General features: G+C 35.4%; 1 protein-coding gene across 1 annotated transcript in view; it reads right to left on the bottom strand.

Moving 5' to 3' along the window:
• Nucleotides 1-23,502, bottom strand: part of LOC115442151 (protein sprouty) — a 44,933-nt gene extending 21,431 nt beyond the window's left edge. The window contains exon 1 of the mRNA XM_030167137.2: nt 23,354-23,502. The gene's annotated coding sequence lies outside the window, so the exon portion shown is untranslated. The remainder of the gene's footprint in view (nt 1-23,353) is intronic.
• Between the last annotated feature and the right edge of the window lie 346 nt (nt 23,503-23,848).

The following is a 23,848-nucleotide window of genomic DNA, read 5'->3' as shown; positions in this document are numbered from 1 at the left end:
TACGTAGCCGCTGTTCTAATCACCTTATAGTATGAAAAAGATGTATTCAGCCGTTAATATTCTGAGGCTGTATAAATTCCTTCCTTATCTTAGAATGGGAAGTTCGATTTTATTACTCGTAATCAGCAGTTTTCGAGCCAATAACGACTACAAACTACTCACCTACATTTTATGAGAATATTATCTACTACAAACTGCACCTGTAAAATCAAAATAAGCGAAATTATATATGTTACTAAAAACTTAAAACTAGTTTAATGACGTGTTATTGCAATAAATATGTTTTCTGTTTTAAATTTTAAGATAAAATTATTTTATTACGGTTCAAAATTGCTTGGAGCCGGTATTACGTTGATTTAGAAGTCGTTCGGGTGTTGTACTTTATTTTATTGCAATATAAGTGCTTTAAATTATACATAATATGTTATGTCTGTTTTATGTGTTTTTCTGTCCAGCAAAAACCGGCTATAGGTAGTGTTACGTAAACACAGTACTATATTTGTAAGTTGAATGGGTAATTGAAACAAAAAATTGTCATTTGCGTGCCTAAACTGGCGGACGGTCTTATGTCATTACAGTTTTTGTGTATGAAATCATTAGGAGCAGTCTATGTTGGGACAGCCGCCTGGCACACACGGTGGCGATCACCTCGCGGTAGTGGCGAGTGTCAGCAAGCACCGTGCTCTCGGCTCCCGCCTGTAGTAAGCAATAGTGCAACGTTAACGTTAAACACTGCCAACACAAACGTCAATTTAAAATAAAATTATTCATCATGAATGAATAAACAATCCCACGTTCATAGCGTTAATCAATGAGTTGCATGCAGGCAACAGTCCGAGCGATGTCGAGCTCATTGATCGATCGACTCGATACACGCACACAGCGGCGCGCGCGTACACACCACACGCCGCACGCTGCTCACACGCAAACAAAACCGGATGGCGCACACACGCGCGCCGCCGCTGTGTGCGTGCGTGCGCGAAGGATTTCCTACCGGGCCGCGGCCGCCCGCGCGCCCCGCGCCGCCGCCCCGCCGCCGCGCCGCCGTCACCCCGCCGCGGACCTGTTGCGCCGCTACCGGAGTTACGCCGCGTAGTTAACAGACTTGATATGCTTGCTCCGCACTCCGCGCCGCGCCGGGCCGCGCCGGCCGCACCGCGACTCAGCGCCGAACCCGACCACGGCCGGACCCACGCACACCACAATATCGCGTTCGAACACTTAATTATCATGGCGCACCGCTCGTGAAATTGCTGTTAGTGATGGCCGATGTGCCTTCGCGACTCGACTTGCGGATCGATTCCATGGGACACTGATCAAGTTTTCAGTTGATGCCTTGATTTAAGTTGATTGGAATCACCGTCATTATACAACTCTAAGTAGTTAATGTCCGTTGGCATGATTGCACAAGACAAGCTGATCCATCACAACAGCTAATCACGGCGACGCTACAGGGCCCATAGACTCGTGGTGTAAGTCGATTACATGGAGTCGATGTACAAATCGATTTATCAGCTATGTCGCCGTGACTAATTGGCGCGCATCTCGTCTGGCTTCATCGACATCTTTTATTAATCTGATATCTTCCATTACCGGTTGCAATGAAGTAAAACATCCAACCCGTTCGATTTATAGCCCCTCTTATGGATGCAGTCGAACATGACATCATGTGATGCTAATTCACTCCGCCGGTGCTATCATTATACATAAATCTTTTGAAGAATCAATAACAATGACCGTTTTATTAGATCCCCGTTGCATCCGCTTGTTGATGAATTTCGAAAAGGTTCATTTCGATTCGTTTTTCCTCATGTTCACATATTTTATAAGAAAGGTGGGAGAAACTTTTAAAAATTTTGTTGAATAAACTTCTGTTTCCGAAATATGTCATACATTCGTAAATTTATTTAATATACACTAAAACATAGGTAAGTTTTTCAACCTGACAAATTGCATTATCCAGTAGTGTTGTATTCAATTTAAATATCTGCTATGTATAAAAATGATACGTTGTTTTTGTGCAACTAGAAATATACCATCTTGTCATACAAATAAATCACTGACAGCTTGAAACAGCGACGATGAAACGACGGAGATTCTACCGATGGAGAAATAATTCATAATCAAGAGTTATTTGAAAATCATTTTTTGTGAATCAAAAGATGAACACAACTTTAAGTTATTCAATGGCTTTATTTCATAACAAGAAGGTAGCATGACCAAGCGCGTATCTATTTTATTAGCAAATAATTTCTAAATTATCTAAGAGCTCATTCTTCGCTCCATGCAGTATCGGTTTCCAAAGCTGACCTCGTGTTCTAATTTAACTAGCAATACAAACAGCTATAATCATAATACTACAATCATTATAATGGAATATACAGCGTAAGGTAGATTGTTCCGCAAATTTTAGACGTGACACCGACTGGAAACCGGTTCTAAGTTATAGGCTTTAAGTATGTTCGTAGTATCAGAATGTTTTTGTAAACTGTACCAAACTTGGTAATTGAACTGATGTGAGAAGATAACTTCAATAATCCGTCTCTATCATTGTAAAGATTTCTCATACATAAATATAGTCAAAAACAGCAAAACGAAAGTGAGTACAAAAGCAATAAATACGTATAGGTGAACACTAAAACGTATACACGAGCAGAGCAAAACAAGCGCGTTGGCCGCGAGCTAAGCGCGTTGAAAAAACAGGTAGCGCCGTTCCACCGTATCGATCTTTATGTTATTTTTCTTATTTATCTTCTTTATCTGGGCCTCCGCTCCGAGTCTCCGAACGGAAGTTGTAACAATTTTTAATCGTAGCAAGTATCTCGGTCGGCCGGCTCGGACGGTTCATATGGCCGCTTCGGACAACGAGTTTTATATTATATTTTTTGTAAACAACCACCGGAAACGGTCGAGAGAACGTACTACTCTGGTACACATATATTCCATTACGTCTGTGTCTCGCTTCTCGGTAATAATGATAACGGATACAGATAAGCGAATGTTTAAGAAGACCCACGAGACGTTTTGAATCGCTAACAAAATTTAAGGCCTATTGATGATGATATATCGCAGTCCTTTATCCATTAAGGGTCGTATCGATTCTTTTTAAGTCACTAGCGTGATACCATACATATAATACAACAATTTCTTATTGCATTAAAATACAGGAATTAATCCGCAAATATAATCCTGGAGAGTATACCTTAAAGTCAACTGGATGATGTTAAAACTGACATTCTAAGTATTAAGTTGGATGTGTTTTCGTTCGTAAATAAATTAATCATATAAACTAAAAACGTAAGTTTATATTAACATTTTAAAAATATTTTTGTAATCTTTTCAAACTTAAACCTCGTTTGAATCTCTACAGCGGTGCTCTTTGAGGTAAATCCAAGTTCAAGAAGTCCATGTCCAGTTTTCGAATGACAGTTAACTACGTCACAGACAATCGAATGTATCTTCGCTGACCCCAGACGACAGAGTCTAAATCGCGACGATGTATTTTTGTATCATTTTTCTGCCAATCGCAAGGCGTGGGCGCGTGATAATGGCCCGAAATATTTAAGCTCTCAACGCCCACCCGTGCCATCGAGAATATTGCTCCATAGATAAATAATTCTTATCCGAAATGCGAAATCAACAACTACAATCCGTTTTATATAATGTACTGGCACTTCGCAATGCCGGACTTGATTGTCGGATCAATTTTCAATTGAATATCTGTTTGTTTAAAATGTAGCGGAAAATATTGAACATTTACTTTTTCTGCAGTACGCGTCAATACTCAAAATACCATACTTTTTCTTGCATGTTAAATAGTTTTTAGTTGTTTATGATACAGATATCATCATCTACCAGAACGTATGGAAATAAACCACATTAATCATTACTCATATCTTAAGTTTCAGTGTTTTTACAAACATAATGTCAGCGAATGTAGTCCTTAAAGCTATACTCTAACACGATATCCTTATAAAAATCCTTTCCAACCTGCCAATGAAACCGATTTGTAATATCAACTCAAATACGGCAGCGGACGTATCTCTAATAAATATTGATTCTCTCTATAAGACCAGCTAATCTATTTCTAGATCAGAACCAGTCTTTATCGCCGAGTTAAAAATTGCTGAACAAATTACTTTGACAATAAGAGGTTGCTATTTGTTTTAGTTAATGTAAGTGATGCAATCTAAAACAGGTTTTGTGTGGTTAGCGCGATAGGTAAAAATTTGTGTGAAGATTTATGTTTGCCTTTAAGTTCTTGGCAAATATTTATATCACTCGGCAAATATGTTCTAGTGTTAGAATCCAAGCTTGACTAAGTCACTTAGAATTTGGATAAAACAAACATAATATTAAGATATCTAACAGCGATTTATAAATAGCTATAAATTATATGCTTATGTTATAAAACAATATAAATGTTTATAAAGATACTGTTTGGAAAGACTTAAACACATAGGAAATTAAATGAACTTAGAATAAATTTAGCACACATTAGGGGCAAAGGATTAATCTAATATAGGCTATATTTTATCCTGAAAAAGTGCACAGTGATAAATTTATACCAGCAAAGGTCTATCACACGGCCAAAGCCGCAACTAACACCTATTGTTTGATACATTAATAGCTTAATAAGGAAAACTATCTTATTTTAGAGAATGGATATTGTGTTGATTTTACGTTCAATTCAAGTACTACCCATTCCACGCTATCTGTCAATATGTAATATTTTCCAAAAACTATAAAACTAAAAAAAATAGAAGCAAAAGTGAAATTTCAATGTATTTTCTCAGAGTTTAATTTACCTATGTCCTTCGAGACAGTAATCGTGTGACATTGTTTGGTTCCTAGAAAACCAACCATACCTTTATTTACAAAGGTAGCAAACAAAGTTTACTCTGTGTGGACAGCTGACTTCAAACAGAATAAGACTTCAAGGATACCCATGTGATAATATAAAAATAGTTTTATGTATAGTGGAATTGCATTAGAGTAAGTTCTTATCATGCAGTTTCGTCTTTAAAGGGGTAGGTAGAGATGCAAAGAATGTGTTTACAGTTTCACATTAATTTTATTCAAATTAAATCAATATGGGAAGCCTTCACTGATGAATAGTACAGTGTCTTTTTTAATAACAGAAGCGAATACAAAACTCTATACTGCAACTTTACATTGAAAAGTTTCCGCGTCAAGACAAAATTGTCTATCGAACTTTAAACCTTTGTAAAGACCCCGGCTTCCCATCACTGATAAAATTTCCAAAATATCTGTATCCCTTCAAATATTCAGCTTGCATTCACAAATAGCATTATTGAAGCCGCTGTCAATGAGACGTGCCGTGCGTTGTCGTAGGCGCCTATACTTATTTATATCCCTTTGAACCGGCCGCCCTTTCTGTTTTCACTGTTACAGTTTACTTAATCTCTATTGCTTCCATACCGCCTTGAACTAACATGGACAATCACTTTGCGGCATTTTTTTCGAGAACACGCGGCGGATTATTTTTAACGCTAAACGGGTTAATGTAAACTTTCAAACTGGGTTTACTGAAAATTGTATCGAAACTGTTTAATTTACCAATTCTATACGTAATTTTAAATTTATTTGTATTCTTATAAAATAAACCTATCAAATGTATATACGATCACGTAACAGTGAGCATTAGTAAAAACCCGCTTTTTACTTCGATATAATTCAAGTATTGTCAGTTCACAAACAAGGCCTATTTTTCCAAGAAATATTTATATCGTTATACACATTTACTAAGCATTCATTAAATCTTCTAAATTGATTTCGTCGAAATCTACTTAATAAACATTGACTTTTAAATAGTTCTATAATTAATCAATAAACTACATTAATGTGACAGAAATGGTTTACAAAACATCGTTTATAATATCAGTATAATATGGTGCCTCTAATACAATTGATAATTCTTATGTTATCTGTTTGTTGTTCCCGTATGTTATTAACAATAATTCCCAGAAAATACTTGCAATTGCTTTGACAAATGGCACAAAGCTTCTATTTAAGAACTATGTTTATTTACGTTGGAAGAATTAAACCAATTACAAAAAAATATGAAATTGCAATTACTTTTATTAAATGCGGGATACAATAATGCAAGACGTTTATTCAACAAATAACGATCATAATTGCCAATTATTTCTTTAAAGTTAAAAAAATGGTTTGGCATCTCATCTTTCCCATCCCATTATTATGAAATGACGTCACTATTCATTAGAACCTACACATGAGTCCTTGTTAACTATTTTCCTCCACAACTGTAACGTATAACGAGATTAATTTTCTTATAATGTTTCCCATTACGATACTCATAAAAATATTAGTCAACTACCTAAACCTTGCGAGTCGAGTAATTTATGAACTTGTATTTCGATGTGGCACTATGGTGAGTTGGAGTTAAACACAGCGAATGCGCGTGCGCTGCGGTCCCGGCAACAGAGCGGTCGACGAGGAACCAGTTTCATTTAATCATCATAATTGCGTCCTCCGTTAAGCCTATCCAACGTTTGAGTGTCGTAGAAAGCTCACACACCCGTCCTACTGCACTCAGGCCTTATTTAAAAGTGTATTTAACAGCATTGTATTCGATTTTTGAAATTTTTTAAAATTAGAATATCATCGCTTTGTAAAAAAATTAACTTTGTTTTTGAGGTTGGTTATGTTTTTTCAATCACAATAATAATTCATTTATAAAAATGGCCAGTCATGACAATATTTTTGCTGGAAAATAAAATGTTATAAGTTACTATTCGGGTGTAATTGTTACTCATAATTTATAGTCATATTTATTCGCTAAGTTATTTGGCAAATTATTCGCCAATAGTCTAAATGAAACATTGTAATATGGAAATTAAGGACAGCTTTATTAACTAGAGACTTGTTTAATACAAACTCTTTTTAGATTTATTACAAACTTTATGTTCTTGTCGCCGGTTTTAAACACAGGTTAAGGTAACTATCAGCGATTAATAAGGTATACATTAGTTGTCGCTTGCTGCAACATTTAAGTAGGTCTATATTTAAGTTTATGTACAATTATAGACAGTAATAGGTGATAGGTCACTGCATGTTCCAATCCTATATTATATTTTTTCTCTACTCTTACTAATGGAAGGTAGTTTGATGGTAGAAAGAAGTAATTGTACCTAAAAGTCTTGATCATTTTTATTTATTTAGATTAAATTTAATTTACAGTTACATTTAAATACAACTTTTCCAAATTAAATATATAGTATCATTTGTATGTTACCCTACGGCTGGGCACGGGTATGCTCTACTACTGGTAGTGTTTAGGGCCTTAGTTCAACATGTTAGTGTAGTGCTACAAACTTACAAACTTTTCCCCTTTATAATATTAGTATAGATATATACTAATTTTAAATATGTTAGTAATGTAAATTTAGATAGTACCATACAAATTACTAACTAGACTGCAATAGCTATGAACGCACCCCTATACAGTATGTCTGGCAAAATTTTTAAACTCTCACATTACATATTATTGAAAATAAACTAAATCCTCAGTAAAGTTCATGCAAACTCGTCATTGGTTGAAATGATAACGTGACAATGTGTTATCTGTCTACGTTATACGACAGCGAGAAAAAATATTTGGTCAAAATCTATCAAGGCTACGACTTACACGGAACTCTTATTTCAACAATAACTTTTTTGATGTACATATTTGATACGGCACTAGAATCAGCAATGTCAAATATGTCAACGGGGACGTCTGAAGAGTATTTCGCGTGTCTGTGTGCGAAGGAAGCTTGTGTGTGACATTTAAAATGTGTATTGAGAAATAATTGCGACAAAATTTTTGTCTATGGACGTTAATAAGCAGCAATATTTTTCATAAAGGTATTCTAAATTTGAATTTCCTAATAAAAGTCGAATAAACTGTTTCTTATATTACATACTCGTCTGTATGGACCCTTAGATAGAAATGGCATGAGAAATATATACATTAGGAAGGCATTTTCAGAATTGTGTGATGTGGCATTGATTTTTGTAGGGAAACTTTTTTAGGACCGTTGTGATTTAAAACTCGATGAAACGAACATGCGTCACATTATTTGAAAAAAGAACAGTGTTCAAACAGCCTGCATGCTACATTTTGCATCCTCTTATAATAGGCAAACTTCTGATATAGTCGTAAAACTTTAGCAAATATAGGCTACTGAATTTGTCTACCTTTCCCGGCCATAATGCGTATCTTTTAGAAATAGTACCTGCTCTATGAGATTATGAATGATAAATCAATAATTATTACCATTAAATGTAAAAATAATTGTGTTCTAAATTCAATCATCACTATATTTAAAACTACACGATTATGAAACGAGACTTGCTAATAAAAACAAGATATCTCATATTGTAAGCATAATTTTGTAAAAAAAATAAATTTGAATTGAAATAGTTTTAATTCAACATCTAACATTCGTGTAAACATAAGAAAATATTATAGGAAAATTGCATCATCTTATAGTCAAAAGGGAACAAGTTTCGAAAATAATACTAATTTGATTTTATTTGTATGAGTATCATTAGAACATACCCGCAAAATACGTCTTATGCTTTTATATGGTTATGTTCAATGCTTACAAAATGTCAAGTAAATATTTTAAAATAAGCTAATATTTAACACACTATTGTATGTTTGATAATTGAAAAAAGTATTTTAATGCGTGTAATAACATAATTCTAAGTCATTTTGTATGTTGTAATGCCTTTTAAACAATTTTAACGAATATGATTTGAAAACATCAAAACAACAATAATATTATGTAAATAACTTACATTAAGTTTGCTTTATTAGAGGTATGTGCTATTTCATATAAATAAAGTATAATTTAAAAGTCTTTAATGTCCTTATAACATCTTTTACAGGATATCATTCCTTTAGATTGTGGCTAAAAAAATTTGAAACATAGTCTCACTTTTACAGCTAATCACCATGACACATGGGTTTAATAGTAATCGCTAATGTCTCTTCCTCTTCCACTGACCGTCCTGAGCTGAGGTTCGCAACCTATAAGTGGGTTGCCTTCAGCATAGTCGCTTAATTTTCAAGGGTTGCGAGCGCCTAAAGCGTTCACCTAAAAGTCCAGTGTTTGCACTAGCCGGCCCTTACCAGGCTAACAAACTTAGTCAGGTTATAAAAAAAGGGATTAAAGATCTTATATACCTAAGTGGCGGGTTCAATCACAGCTAGAAAAGTGCATCTTCTACAAATCTATTGATATGGGTTTGGGTTGTATAGCAGGTATCTTAGAGTTCGTGATATTAACGATGACCATTTGTATTTTTGTACTATAATATTATATCTGACTTTGAGATAATAATAAAGCAATTTGCGTCAAAAAAAAATATTTGAATGTTTAATTTATTTGGTAACAATTCCCAACCTACGCCAAGAGGCGGAACGAGACACGCAAGACAAAACTCGGAGCTGTTCCGTTCACTGCAAATGGAAAAAAAATATTTAAAACCGAGTTTCTTCTGATACTCACGACATGACATAATGCGGTTCGTGCTGTTTCCCGCTGCGGACTCTGCCTTACCTCTTGTACATCGAGGAATAACCTCGATAGATGTGTCACGATTATTTACCAATAAAGAATATTTTCGCATCGGTTTTCCTGCTATATTTCTTTTTGTTAAATAAATATGTCTATCTGTCGATTGCTAGAATCTGATACCTATGTGGTTAAGTCTTTTACATTAATGCCTTTAAAAGCTTGTTAAAACACAAATACACGTCATATTAACGAACATTCATTCATGATAAATAATATGATAATAGATGGCAAACACAAAAAATCACGTCGTACTAAAAAACAACGTATAGGAAACAATTGCATGACGTATAAAATATTTCATAGAAATACTCCCGCGGTTTTTGAATTCCTAGCTTCTACCAAAATTTCGGTAGTTTTAGTATTGATAAACTGAGGCGTAGTATCCAGTGTGCGGTAAACAGGAAACGGCAAACGTTGGCAGTTCTTCAAAACCACGTGCTTGCCACTACACATGCCGGACGAATTATTAACATTGTTACTTATCTCTAAATATTTTTTATAGTTTTCGCAATGCAAGGAATTCAGATCATTTAAAACCAAACCAGATTTTTGCTTGTTTTTAAAAATAGAATACAAGTGCTATATTAAATTGTCGTTGCTTAATATTGGACGACTAATCTTTGGCGACTTTACCATAATCATTTTTGTGATAAAGTATATTAGTATAATCGGAAATGATATAGTTGGAAATAAAATCAATAATATTTATAACGGGTAGAGTGTATATTATTATAATTAATCGATAATAATATTTCTGTCTACACAAGAATCAACCCCACGTCATCCGCTTCCCAGTCCGTACAACTATGCAACGGAGATGAAAAAAAAGAATTTCTATTTCTAACAGAGCGGATATCACATATGCTATAATTAGCGTGGAGCCGCAACAATAACTAGCATTGTTACTAATGACTGACGACCCCAATAAATTGGTTATTCCTGAGAAGTTTTTCATGTACCGAAAAAATGCGACAAAAAGCAGCTCGTTCCGTCCGCGGCCACATGGTCACGGTTAGAACAAAAGCGACTCGGAATATGTGCTACAGATGTGCTATGTAGTCCACATGGCTGGAACAATGGCCGCCTTCACCGCCGCCTCAGCGCTGAGCGCGCCACGGCCAGCCACCGCCGCACGGCCACGCAGCCCGCGAGACGTTACCCGTGTTAGCGACACACTAATCATTCGATATATGCCACTTACATAAACAAAAAAAAAGATATGATAATGCCCCCGTGTATCATTAGAGTAAGTAGCCGACACCCCGACACTAACTGTTGTACTTACATTACATTTTTACATATTATTATTTATTAAAGGTTAACGGGTTTATCTAGTGATTTAAGTTAGGTATGTTATTGTACGAGCACGACGTTCTATGAAAATGATAAACGCAACGTTTTTAATGTAAAAATCGGACGGAATTATATCTAAAAGAAGCTGGTCTGAATGTTGTCGATTCTAATGTTTCCTTATTTGTTACATCTGACGATACGTTCAGAGTTTAATGTATAAAGTTGATTCTGTCGATCTATTGATAATAAACAGATTTACTCCAGTATCACTACTAACATTGAATAATAATCGCCAAACGTTCATAATGTTTATATAAATAGAGCCGTCAGCTCGATGGTCGTTTATTTAATCTACGAGTCGTGTAAATAATTACATACAAAAAAATGATACAATGTAACCACATTGTACATCGAGGAGTGACTAGTGAGATAATGAGTTTGAGTCAGTTTGTCAAATACAATAATCGTTTATGAATGAATTAGTGAATGACAGTTCGGCCATGTTGTTTGTTTACGCGTGCGCGGCGGGCGGCAGCGGGCGCGGGCGGCGGCGGCGGGTGCGCGCGGCTCCGAGCAACACATCGCGCGATCGGCCCGAGTCGGGCGCGCTCGCCAGCGCTCGCCGCCTCGAAATAGCACTGCATCAACGCCGAAGAGTGCGGTCGACGACCCTGCGCCCTGCCACACCGAAATATTGGAACTCTACTCTGATTCAATCCTTTCTCTGATTATGATATAGGTCACTATTGCTTTCGTACTAGCTTCCTTTTTGATATAAAACCGTAGTCATAACAAATTATTAATAGGGGCGTAATCGCTAATCAAGAACGATTACGTTGACAACTTTATAGCTCTATGAGTAGTTTTTATAATCATTTAATTTTAATTCTAATTCTTTATCTGTGTACAATAATTTGAATAAGTATTTTTTTTTATATATCTCCCGTTTTTTATGTTTGATGAAAAAGCTACCTGGACTAGTAGATAGAGTCTTGTAGTTCTAACGATGTATCATTATTTTGTACTGCAACGACTGTTTTTTAACAGGTGAAGACCCCTGTTCTATTCGGTGCCCTGTTCTTGGAAACTCAACATAAAACAGCTTTGTTATTAAATTTCCTTCGACCAGTCTACCAGCGGTCCAAAAAACCTAGTTATTCCCTGACATTCTCTTACTTTTCTCAGAAGCATCGCAGTCACGATTACTGTGGTATTTTGAGTGGTTTTATGTAACAGTTGTCACCCATCAAGTATCATCAGCGAAGCAGTTCGCTTATTTATCGCTAAACAGCCTTCTGTGCCTACGTGTTTACTACATAACTCCCAAAACGAACTGTTAAACTTAGTAACTTGGCGTTGTTTCCGAATACTGATAAATGGTTAATGTAATAAGGCTTAGAGGCATGGTGCATGGGTTTAGACTAAGAAACGAGGGCTGCGGGTTTGGTGCATTGGGCGCGAAGTGTAGTCAAGTACAATAGACAATTATAGATAACAACCAAGTAGAATGACTGTGGCATAAATACCATGCCTTAAAAAGTTTATTTTGCACTAATCTTGATATGAGATGAGGCTAAATGTATTCGGTTTCATATTTACTTTACGCTTTTTAATTGTATTAATTATAATGATTATTACTTATTACAGGATTATACGCAAATTATACAGCTACGACTCAAATTAATCTTTCATGCATTTGCTTTGTGTATATCGTTGAGTAGGAGACGGAGCTCTAATATCCTATTTAAGTATAAAAAATATCTTAATTTGATTAAATATTACAGTGCACATTATGAACTGGGTTTATTTTTTATTATTTGTCAATTAAATTAAAAACCATACGAAATATATTTTCCATAAATTAGTCTAAAGACAAATCAATTTTCTTTACTTAACTATTCATAATCCGTTTTTGTTTCTTAGCATATTTGAAAATCGTTAATGAGAGTCGCCGTGAACTTTAATTTTCTTGGTATCAGCGCCATCTAGCGAAATCTTTCGCATACTGTTGTGATCACGAACCAAAGAAATTATGATGAACTGTGAAATGATAGTGGAAGTGATCATCATTGTGTCCGGTGGTTTAATTAAAAGTTTTAATTGTAATATTAAAATGTATATAAATTATATTTACAAGTATTTACTGGCTATCTATGAATAATTATATTTATAATTATGCATCCCATGCCTTCTATATAGTATGAACATGATAGTATTTATCGTAAGTCCTAAGGTTTCGGATTCGAAATCAAGGCAGGAAATACATTTCAAATGTGGTTTTTTACTTTGGCTCATATCATAAAACATTTCAATTAATTCGTTACCTATACCAAATAACAACACTATCGAGCAGAAATAAAATTTGATTATCACTTTTATTGGAGGTATCAATAACTACAGAAACCAGAACGTCCCAAAACCAGACTGGAGAACTCTAGCTCTTGGTATAACCACGTAATAATCTATACTAATTTTTACCTAAAAAGTTACTAAACATAACGTCGAAAATCGGTCAGCAATACACATAAACCGTGCGGATTACATCCATGCAGATTTCCGCGTCGACACAGTTTCGGCCGTCTCGCGTCCGTCTGTCCACTGAACTATTTATTTGTAAGGAGAAAGATACACGCATGTTTTATCAATGTACCATTCTGTACGTAATCGTGCAACACTCGTACACGGGTCATTCAAGGTTACATCGAGACGTTATTTATGCTTGTGTAAAAATAAATTATAGTCACTAAAACTATCGCTCTATTTTATTTAAGTCGAAAAGGCATTTGTGTTTCTGGACGTAAATGCACCTTTTAATTTCTCAAGAATAATTGTGGTAATACTACGGTAATAGGATAGTGTAGAATAGTAAAGGTAGTGTTTTAATGTCACTCCCTTTTTTAAAACACACAAAGATTTCTAATGAAAAGTAACATGCAATTGGTTTACTACTTAGAATCAGCAATTATGTAGACTTGAATTCGCAGATGGGATAAGTTAATATTTAGTACCTTAAACTCATTCAGAGTACGTTAAGTTTTATTCCTAGCAATGCCTAGATGAGTTGATAATATTCTAGAAAAAAAAACCGCACATCATAGATCCTAACACCTTCACCTAAAAAGATACTTTAGAGTTATTACAATATAATAATTTCCAATAACGACATATTTTAACCAAAAGCAAATTTGAATCTTCGATTTACAAATCCATAAACACAAGGTGGGTCAGGGCCCCGTATCGCATTTCTGAGTCCACACCTGCGCACGCGCGGGGGCGCACCCACATGATGGTCCCACTCCGTTTGCTGTTAACTTGTATCCCTATTTAGAGAATGTGGCCCCACCTACGGCCCGGTTGCACAATTAATATTCAATTCACAGGTAAGTATTATCATAACAATAAGTTAAAAATGCTTTTTATACGCTATCGAAGCCGGAAGTAACTGAATTCGGTTATGTGATAGTCAATTCGATATGATGTTATTTTCGATTACGATATAAGATTTCTTAGCACTCTGTGAATACAATTTCGTATGGTAAATATTAGATCAATGATATTTATTTTGTAATACTTTTTAAAAATATATTATCTAAAATGTTTCAGTCTGCCTCGGAGTCGTATTGAGGTACGACTACCGCGCTGAGGTCTCGAGTTCGAATCTCGGGTCGGACAAAGTGATTTTGAGTTTTCTTTTCAGTATCAGCCCAGAGTCTAGAATTTATGCCCAATAGCGATAGAGTCGCTACCTATCCTATCACGCGGATAATATGAGGCGAAAATTAGGTGCAAAAAGTTGCCTCTCTGCCTAACCCTTTGGGGATAATAATAAGTGTGCGTATTGCCCCTCTACATTTGGGGATGAAATGCCTCAGTGTGCATAAAATATTTCAGTACAGGAAAATAGCTTTAACCATGGCATTATAATTTTTTTGATGATGTGAAATGTCAATTTCGTGTTTAACCATCGATAAGAACTATCCTCTAAGTTTATCTATGGTAGAGCCGCATAGAGTTTTGCATATGGCATAGGAACCCGTTAAACCGGGATGCTAAGTCTTGGATCCTCGCCCACCTTAGAATATAAAGAGGGTGTACGGGACATCTAACAGATAAACATCCTACGATCTCCAAGCACTTGTTTTACGTAGGTTCTGTAGGTTTACCAATAGTTCGGATGAAATACGGAAAAACTAAAGAATAATTTATTTACTAGGAGGTTTATAATTAAATAATAACAGAACCCAGTGATATAACAGACAGATCACTAGAAAGGAACGGGACGTATTTTATACCTAAAGAAAGAAATTTAATGATAACAACTCTGCAATTGCTTGTATTAGCACAAATAATTTAGTTACACATAATAATATAGAATATATAACGGCTTAGAATTCTGTGATAGAAAAGAACGGGACTTATGTTATACTTGATTAAAGATGACATTTTAATGATAACAACTTTGCAATTGTTTGTATTAGCATAAATAAATTAGTTAAAATAATGTACTTCAAGGGTTTAGAATTCTACGACGTAGCTGGTTTAATTTGATGTTTATTATACTCCATTACGTGTAACCTATTCGATTGTTTAATACAATTGCATTCACAAATCGATAATTAATTGACTTTAATAGCTTACATTTTAATATAGGCTTGCCATTCCGTTTTATGTTAATTCCAATTATACAAATATAATTCAGTTTAAACTTATTCATGCTATACCACCTACATTTGGAACCGTGAAATTTCAAGTATGCAAGTGAAGTGCGTATTATTTGTATATTCTATTTATTTGTTAATATACTAAACAAAACTCGACAATATGGAGGCTTTAATAAGCGGGTGTGGGCCGACATTCGCGCCTACGTTCAGACCTCTGCCTATTTCGTTTCTAGGGTTGTCAATTTTTTTATAAACTATACCCATTGTATACACGTGTGTTAGATACTATAATTAAAATGGTAAATCGGTACACCATGATTTTAATTACCAATTACATACTTCTTAAAGTCATAGTTCTAAAGTTTATTACTCTGCTTTTCAAGATATTTTCTTGATGCTTCGATAATAGTTAGTTTTTCATTTTGTAACACAGTGTACAGTCAGTACGAAAAGTGAAACACGCGCACTCACGCTGGGCTGATACTAAATAGAAAATCCAATACCACTTTTCCCGATCCGGGAATGAAACCTCAGCACTACACTCGTACCGTATTACAACTAAGCCATTGAGGCTGTCAGGAAAAGTTCAACTTGTACCTAAAACCAGTGTCCACGAACTGAAGTCTCATGAATAAAAATTTTACTCACCTGTTATTTTTATATAAAATTCCAATGGCCTGACCCAGTCATGGAAGAAAGGACACCACTAGTTTCACAAGTATAAAGCAGGGCGTACGTATTTACTACGTAATATGTACAAGTCCGTATTAAGGACTCCATAACCCGTACAAAGGTTCAGTGTTGTAACCTAGCCCTATACATTTGGTAACCCTAACGTCAGCGTTTCGCAATGGCCAGTTGGCTGGCACTCAGTACCAAATTCTTAACCCACAGCCTTTCGTGGGCAGGTGGAAAGTGGAGCGAGCCAATACCTGGTCATTATGCAACATATCAATAAGGCGTGAACCTTATTTGTTGCGAAAGTTGAGGCAGCGTCCTTCCGCAGTCGCGCCCACTGAACTCGGCGCATAGTAAGTAGAATTAATCGCGTTACAATTAACTCATGTAACATTAATATGATCCGAGTTGATAATCAATCGAATGCATCCTTTTGTGACTGTTTAGTAATCGATAAATAAAAGCGGTATCTATAAGAGAATGCGTTCCATATGGATGATGTATTATGAACTTCGTAATGTTTGTAGTTTTACTTTATGGCCCTAAACGTACTATTGCCAGGTTTTCGATGTATTTACATTATGTATCGATAGTTTAAGTTGAATTCCGATGTAGAACAAAATAAAATTTGTGTGAATTAATCTATGCAATAAATTACATACGTTTGTATCGTTCATAAATAGAATTTGTAGCTAATACGGAGATAGGCTTACTCCGTATCACATCTTAGTTCAGATATCGCGGAGTATTAGGTGAGGATGGAGTATTGCTATCAACACTCCGTACAAGTGTACAAGAAAGTGAATATTTTCGATCCACTGGACAGTAATCGCACATTAAGTCGATTTACGTTCTTTACATAATTATAGAAGTTTACATTCCATATTCAATGAAATAGGTAAATCCACACGAATAATATAATAATAACCATCAGAGAACATTGAATTATTAGTTATAACTTAATTCTAATGAGTTCTATAGTCGTTTAAAGGAGTGATGTCCTTCGCATCCGTTCACAAAAGGCACGACGCCTACTGCGTCTCTATCGCATTGCACTATATCAAGCTCTAGAAATATGAAATGACGTTTTAACATATTATAATAAGCTTTTCTTTCTGTTAAAATAGTTATAGCGATACTATAAGGTTGGCTAATTGTAGATTAAAAGCGTCTAAGTTTATAAATTAAATAGACTTTTGAACATATAGCTTAAAAACACATTAATTCATTGCTTAGTATAAGGTAAAATTATACTAAATTTCATCAAAATCCGTTCGGAGGTATAGCTGTGAAAGTAACAAATATTTTCATGGCTAAACATTTTTGTATTTATAATATTAGGTCGGGTTAACCACAATGTACGTTAGTTTTCCAATAGGGTACCGGACTCATTTTTGATCTTTACTATTATCAAATATTTACGTTATATAAATTATAACACAAAAGGAATTTTTAAAATCCGGTAAAAGATCAACAAGTTATAAGTCTTTCAATGTTGGCGGAAGGGGTAATTAACGAGAAACAGAAAAGAGACGAAATACCCACGTGTGACGTCATCGGGAATTACGACGCGTGCGAAAGAAAGAGATGAAGGATATCCCCACAACGCACCCACTTCTGCACGTTACAATATTTGAAATATGAATTACTAGCCCATTTTATAACCAATTTTTGTGCAGTTTTCGCAGGAGTGCTTCTTTTTCGTATTATTAACCTTTACATATAGAATAATGAACAAAATCAAACATAGGCCGGTTCCCTATTATTATTTTTTAGCCATCTATTCCCTACTACCGAAAGGCAGCATTTATTAGAGACAAATATAACTTTATTGATACATTATAAACAACATTGAATAAAATAAATAATTGTTTTCGATTACTTACGTGACCATCATGTTAGTGGTCTACAAAATCGCTTTTTACGAATGGTTAAAGAGGCCTTATGGTCATATTATTCTTAACAACAACCTACACTATTTCGCAAAAGGAAAATCAATGTTAAAACTAAGGTCATATGTTAAATAAGGTTCAACTAATAATCAGATTATTATCATTTTATCGGTATATCTAAGAGCATTTCTTACTAATATTTCTATTGAGAAAGTTTGTGAAAATGCGTATGTTTGTTTGGAGTAAACACACGAAAACCTGGATTTACATATAGGATATTTTTTATTCCGGTAATTTGCTCCCATAATATTTTTTAAAATCTGATTTAAACAGATGGCGTTGGTATCGTACAGTGTTTTAGACTCTTTTTAGCGGGAAAGGGTTTTCATACGGGCGAAACCGCGAGCAACAATTAGTATAAAACCATAAATATTAACCACTACAAAGGGGAGCGATCATTTCTGGAATACCTTCTAGTTGTTTATGCGAAATGAATGAATCATGCAGAAATTCTCAAAACTGCTATTAACGGTATACCTCTAAAATAGATAATTATATCGCAATCTCTAGAAAATAGTTCCATAGTTACGGAATTAAACGGTATACAACTGATAATATGTTAGAATATACCATTCTTATAAATCAACCAGCATCGTTGTAAAATAACATAAAAAAATATATATAAAAAAGTTATTTATAGGTCTTTTAAAGAAACAATGACCTTTAACTAGAGTACAAAACTTTTAAACCTTGGTTACGTGGCTATCGATTTCGCTTATACAATAGAGATGCAATTCGCAATACATGTCCCACATTCCTCTGCACAATCCAATGACACAAAGCGGGCGAGCGGCGCGGCACCGCGTTTCGTTGCCGTCGCGGCGTCGTAGCGCGGTCGCGTCGGTTCAGAGTGCACGAGTCGGGGCACTTCCTGCGCTTGCGTGACACGCGCTCCCCTTATCTCGTTCATTGATAGATTTATCTGGACGAGGTCGCGCTCGACTGTCCGCAATAGTGCGCCTGTTTGCAATGGTCACGCGCGCGCACTCGCGCCTACTGTCACGTACCGCAATGGCTGTATGTTATTGATACTTTTGCACATATTATTTAAAACTGTGCGTTCGATGTCTGGCTGTGTTAGCAACCACACAATGCGATATGCGCTGCAATGGTTGACAGATGATATCTAACGCAGGAAAAATAATCTGTTTGACATAAAAATTTAAATCTCAAGGGCTCACGGTAGGGAGCAATTATAATGAATCAATAGCAAGTTTTGTCACATACTTACGGAAGCCGCAGTCTATGAGATGTGGATTGGAAAGTCCTATATAAGTAGTTTTAACATTAGTAGAATTTATGTTTTTAGTACTCATGTAAAATCTGTGTAAAAGTTTTCACATAAACCACGATATTTAATTTTTTCAGGAGAATATAAAAGTTTCAAGTTTATAGAAAGAGTATTAACGAGTGAGTGTGCCGCCTCATTACAAATTAGATATACTATCCTTCAGATCAAATCATGCATTCGGAAAAAAATATCAAAATCACTCGTTTCTCATATAAAAACCCTAATTAACCTTCCAAATCAATTCCTAATTCTCAGTGGTAATATTTATAAACAAGACGGTGGCACAAGTCGCGCGTTGTCGTCGTTCGAAGAAGTCCGTTTCCGCGAACACGAAGACCGCATTTGGCCGGCGTCGACGTCGTGATTCGTGACAAGCCTGCACTGTCTCGCGACTTCAAAAATTATTCACATATCATTTAGGAATTGATTTTGTAATGATTTCTGAGAAACTTTGTAAATGGGTGGGTTGAGTGAAAACTTTTTTAATAAAATCTTTTTTTCAACGCGCGACGATAATTAAGTCGTGGTTCCTCTTAAAATAAGGGTTAATTATAATGCTTTGCCATAAACAGTAGTAATAATACTTTTTAAATAATATTTTAAAAGATTCTGTAAAACTGACTACAAAGTAAACAAAGTAAAAAATATAGTCTATGTAAATTATAGACTACTTAGAAATATAACAAAGCAAATACCCGCTTTCTGCAACAAGATAGCTAGATAGATTTACTGGTGGTGGAAATATTTTTGATATAAATGCCCGGATAGCGACAACCGTACACAAGATGTTAAAACCCACCACTGTGGCCTACGTAAGTTTGTCGCGATCCGGGATTAGCCTGTGTATATTCGGTTCCAATAGGCCAGCATAATTGTATCGACTGCCGAGGGGTAATCATCTCTCGTCAGACATTCTATTGATCCCCATTCTACTTACCATCAGTTGCTGTGGGATCACTTTGCCGTGGCCGTATAAAAAAGAGAGATTTGGTTGCCCAGATGAACTCTACATATAGGAGGCCTCATTTTAATTTAGGCAAATAGTTAAACTAAGTTTAAGTTTTAAATCTCCTCTATCTACCCAAGAGGTTTAGGTATTATTCATCACGGCAATCAAATGGTATGATTGCTTTTTCTTTTATTTAATTAGCCTAGTGCCGTATATAGTTTTGAGTTTACCGTAGAGTTTCTAAGATAGTTAAACTGATGGTGTTGGGTCTTGGGATTGTCTAAAATATGATAATAATTATTATCATTACAAAATACAACGTAACCATTTGAAAATATACTTTTTTATATAATTATATCGATTGTAGATTTACAGTGTGTATGCAATAAAAGGTTTAACGATTTATTATGTCACAATGTATTCGTAAAATATTGGCATGCTTATGGTGACGCTAAGTATTGCAATATTATCCTTGTTATTCTAGGAGGTTGATCGTCTTTCTATAAAAATAAAACATATACTTAATAATGAAAAAAATGATATGATAGTAATAAAAGAAAAAGAATTAACAAACTTATATTGAATATAGACTAATAAGCTTTTCTTTAATTTGAAATTAAATTTATTTTTGATTTTGTTGTATTTGTTTTTAATACACAATACCCAAGAACTCATTGTAAGAATATCCACGAGGCGACGGGCAGAGAATACTAACTGCCCTTTCTTATTCCAGTGATGTCTTAAAAGAGAAATAAAGATAAGCCAACATCTGCTCAGCTTACTGGTGGCCGACGCAACCATTTTAATATAATTCACTTAATTTCAAACTACTCAAAACATTTTAATTAAATGAAACCGAAATAGTCACTTAATTAATGTTAAAAAGGGTTACAGTTCAAAGCTTTTAGAAATATTATAGTTTTCTTGTGCGATGAATCCGATACTTACAGAATATAAAATATGCGTCAATTTCTGCGAAAAAATAATTATTTCTGCTCACAAACATCTTATGTAATACATATAGATAATTTGAGTACTTATCTGTTTCCAATTAAAATTGACCGCATAATTGTAGTTATGTAGGTATACAGTATACATACTAATAATATATTTTAGTTGTATTTTAATTTATTTGTGTGTTTAAAGAGGAAACGAAATGCAATATATAATTATTATATGTCAAACAAAGCTCTTTTTGTAAAACGTCATTGCTTTTTAATAAATATATTGCTGTTTTACTATAAGAACTTAAAATTTTTTTTATTTCTTTATAAATGAGCAGCCGAGTCTGATTTAAAGCTAGTATGTTGCATACATTATTAAAATCTAAATATTTGTAATTACAATGTGTCTGTGAATTATAACTCTACGAGGATTGCTTACATTTAATCGATACCTACCGTGTGAAATGAAATTTGAAAACCTTATGATCATTTCAGGTTCCCAATAAAGACTCGAAAACATGGATGTATTCTTATTCTTAAATCGTTGTAACAAAACTATCAAAAAACATAGCTGGCGCCACGTTGATAACGTACGGCACATTGCCACCACAGACAACCGACATGGTTCCTTTAAAAAGGCCATTGGGACCACTTTAAATGATCATTATCAACGCAATATCCGGAGGCGTTTTTGCTGCTGCCATTTGGCACGCGTTCCTAAAAAAGCGATTAAAATCAAACGCATACAAAAGCGTTTTAAAATCATGAGATGGTGTAGATTAGCATCAAGTTGCCGAGAATCGACGGTATTAATAAATAACTAAATTATATCTGCTGAGGTATTGCTCATGCTATCATCTATTTGATCTAGTTGCTGCGTATATGAGCTGGTGTATGGGGGATACCGCATTTGATATTCATGTCGGGCAATATTATGCAATGGCGAAGGGTCCATAGAATTCAATTGTTGCGGCTTCGTTTCGTAATTTATGTAAAGTAGAATTATCATTAGAGCGATTTGCAGACTGCATTTATGCATATTAGTACGTATATGTTGTATTGGGTTCCCTTTCGGGAAATTGCACCCTTCACTACTGATACTTTAGTAGGTTTTCTGACGCAAATAGCTCGGGACTGAACCTCTCAAGCCAGGTCGTTGAGAAGCAGACGCATAAAATAAGCATGTACTCTGCAAAATTCGTAAAAAATGTGTGCAGCGCCGACTCACTGGGGTAGCATAGGCAAAGGCGTTTATTATGCATTTTTTCTATCGTTATAAGAAGTTATAGCAGTTGAATCTCTAGAGAAATAAAATAATTATTATATTACTGTAACTCTAGGATTAGTTATTTTATTTTTATTTGAGGAGGATATACCCTTTTTCTCTGATATTGAAACGTAGTGAAATGAGAGAACTTCCTGCATTGTGTTCGCAGAAGCGGGTGTAGGGTGGCGCTGTGGCGCGCCGTCAGCGGTGTCTAGCTGTCTGCGCCTAGCCGCGTGCAACGGGACACCGTGCTGTGGCACTTACCCACGAGCTTAATTATTATGTAATAAAACCTCTGGCAGGCTCTCCATTATATAGGTTTGTTGTATGTATCATACTCTACATTGAATTGAATACATAATATTTGTAACACGTGTTATTAAAAATTATTACATTGAAGAACTAGGAACTTTGTGCGTTTCAAAACTGGTACGTAACAACGAAATTACATATGCCACAATGAGCACACGAGTTAAATGAGCGAATTGGGTGCTAGTCATCCAATTAATAGCATCTTAGCAACAGTTATAGGTCTAATAAATTATCTTCAATTAGCGAATCGTCCGTCATCGTATGTTAAAAACGAAGACCGTCATTCAAAGATGCGTTTGAAAGTTATAATTTTAATGAATGAAACCGCAGTACATTTCGTTCAAGGTCGGCGTGCGGTCGTGTTTTTTTTAAATGATTATAAATAGATGACGCACCGAGAGAAGATCCGGTGTGTGCTGGTGATGTTTAGCACAGTGTTTTACAGTGTCGAGTGTAGAGCGTGCGGAGTGCGGACACTCGCGGTGCGCTATGCGCCGGGCGCTGCGCTGCGCGGCGTGCGCGCGACCGTCGGCCACCGACTGTTTCGAACCACGCGGCCCGCGCCCGCGCAAGTGTCCGCTCACGCCTCCGAAACATTTTCCGCTCTCGCCACCGCCTCATTCGCATGAATGAACTACATTTAGCACGTATCCAAAAAATTCTACTGCACTAACGTCTAAGACTGACTATTCAGGATACGACAATAGGGAAACGTCTAACTGGCGCGGCCGTGTCTGCACGTCTAGACTACATACAGACGTCTAACGTCACCGTGTGGAAATATTGTATTCTATGGATTAAAGCCAACGGAACAGACGCGTTCAGATCCATTTTAAATAAACAATCTGTTTGTATAAAAACACTGAATGCAAGTTACTTTGATAAATGTT

Source organism: Manduca sexta, chromosome 22 (assembly GCF_014839805.1).
Source record: "Manduca sexta isolate Smith_Timp_Sample1 chromosome 22, JHU_Msex_v1.0, whole genome shotgun sequence".
NCBI lineage: Eukaryota > Metazoa > Arthropoda > Insecta > Lepidoptera > Sphingidae > Manduca > Manduca sexta.
This window is presented reverse-complemented; position numbering and strand designations above follow the sequence as displayed.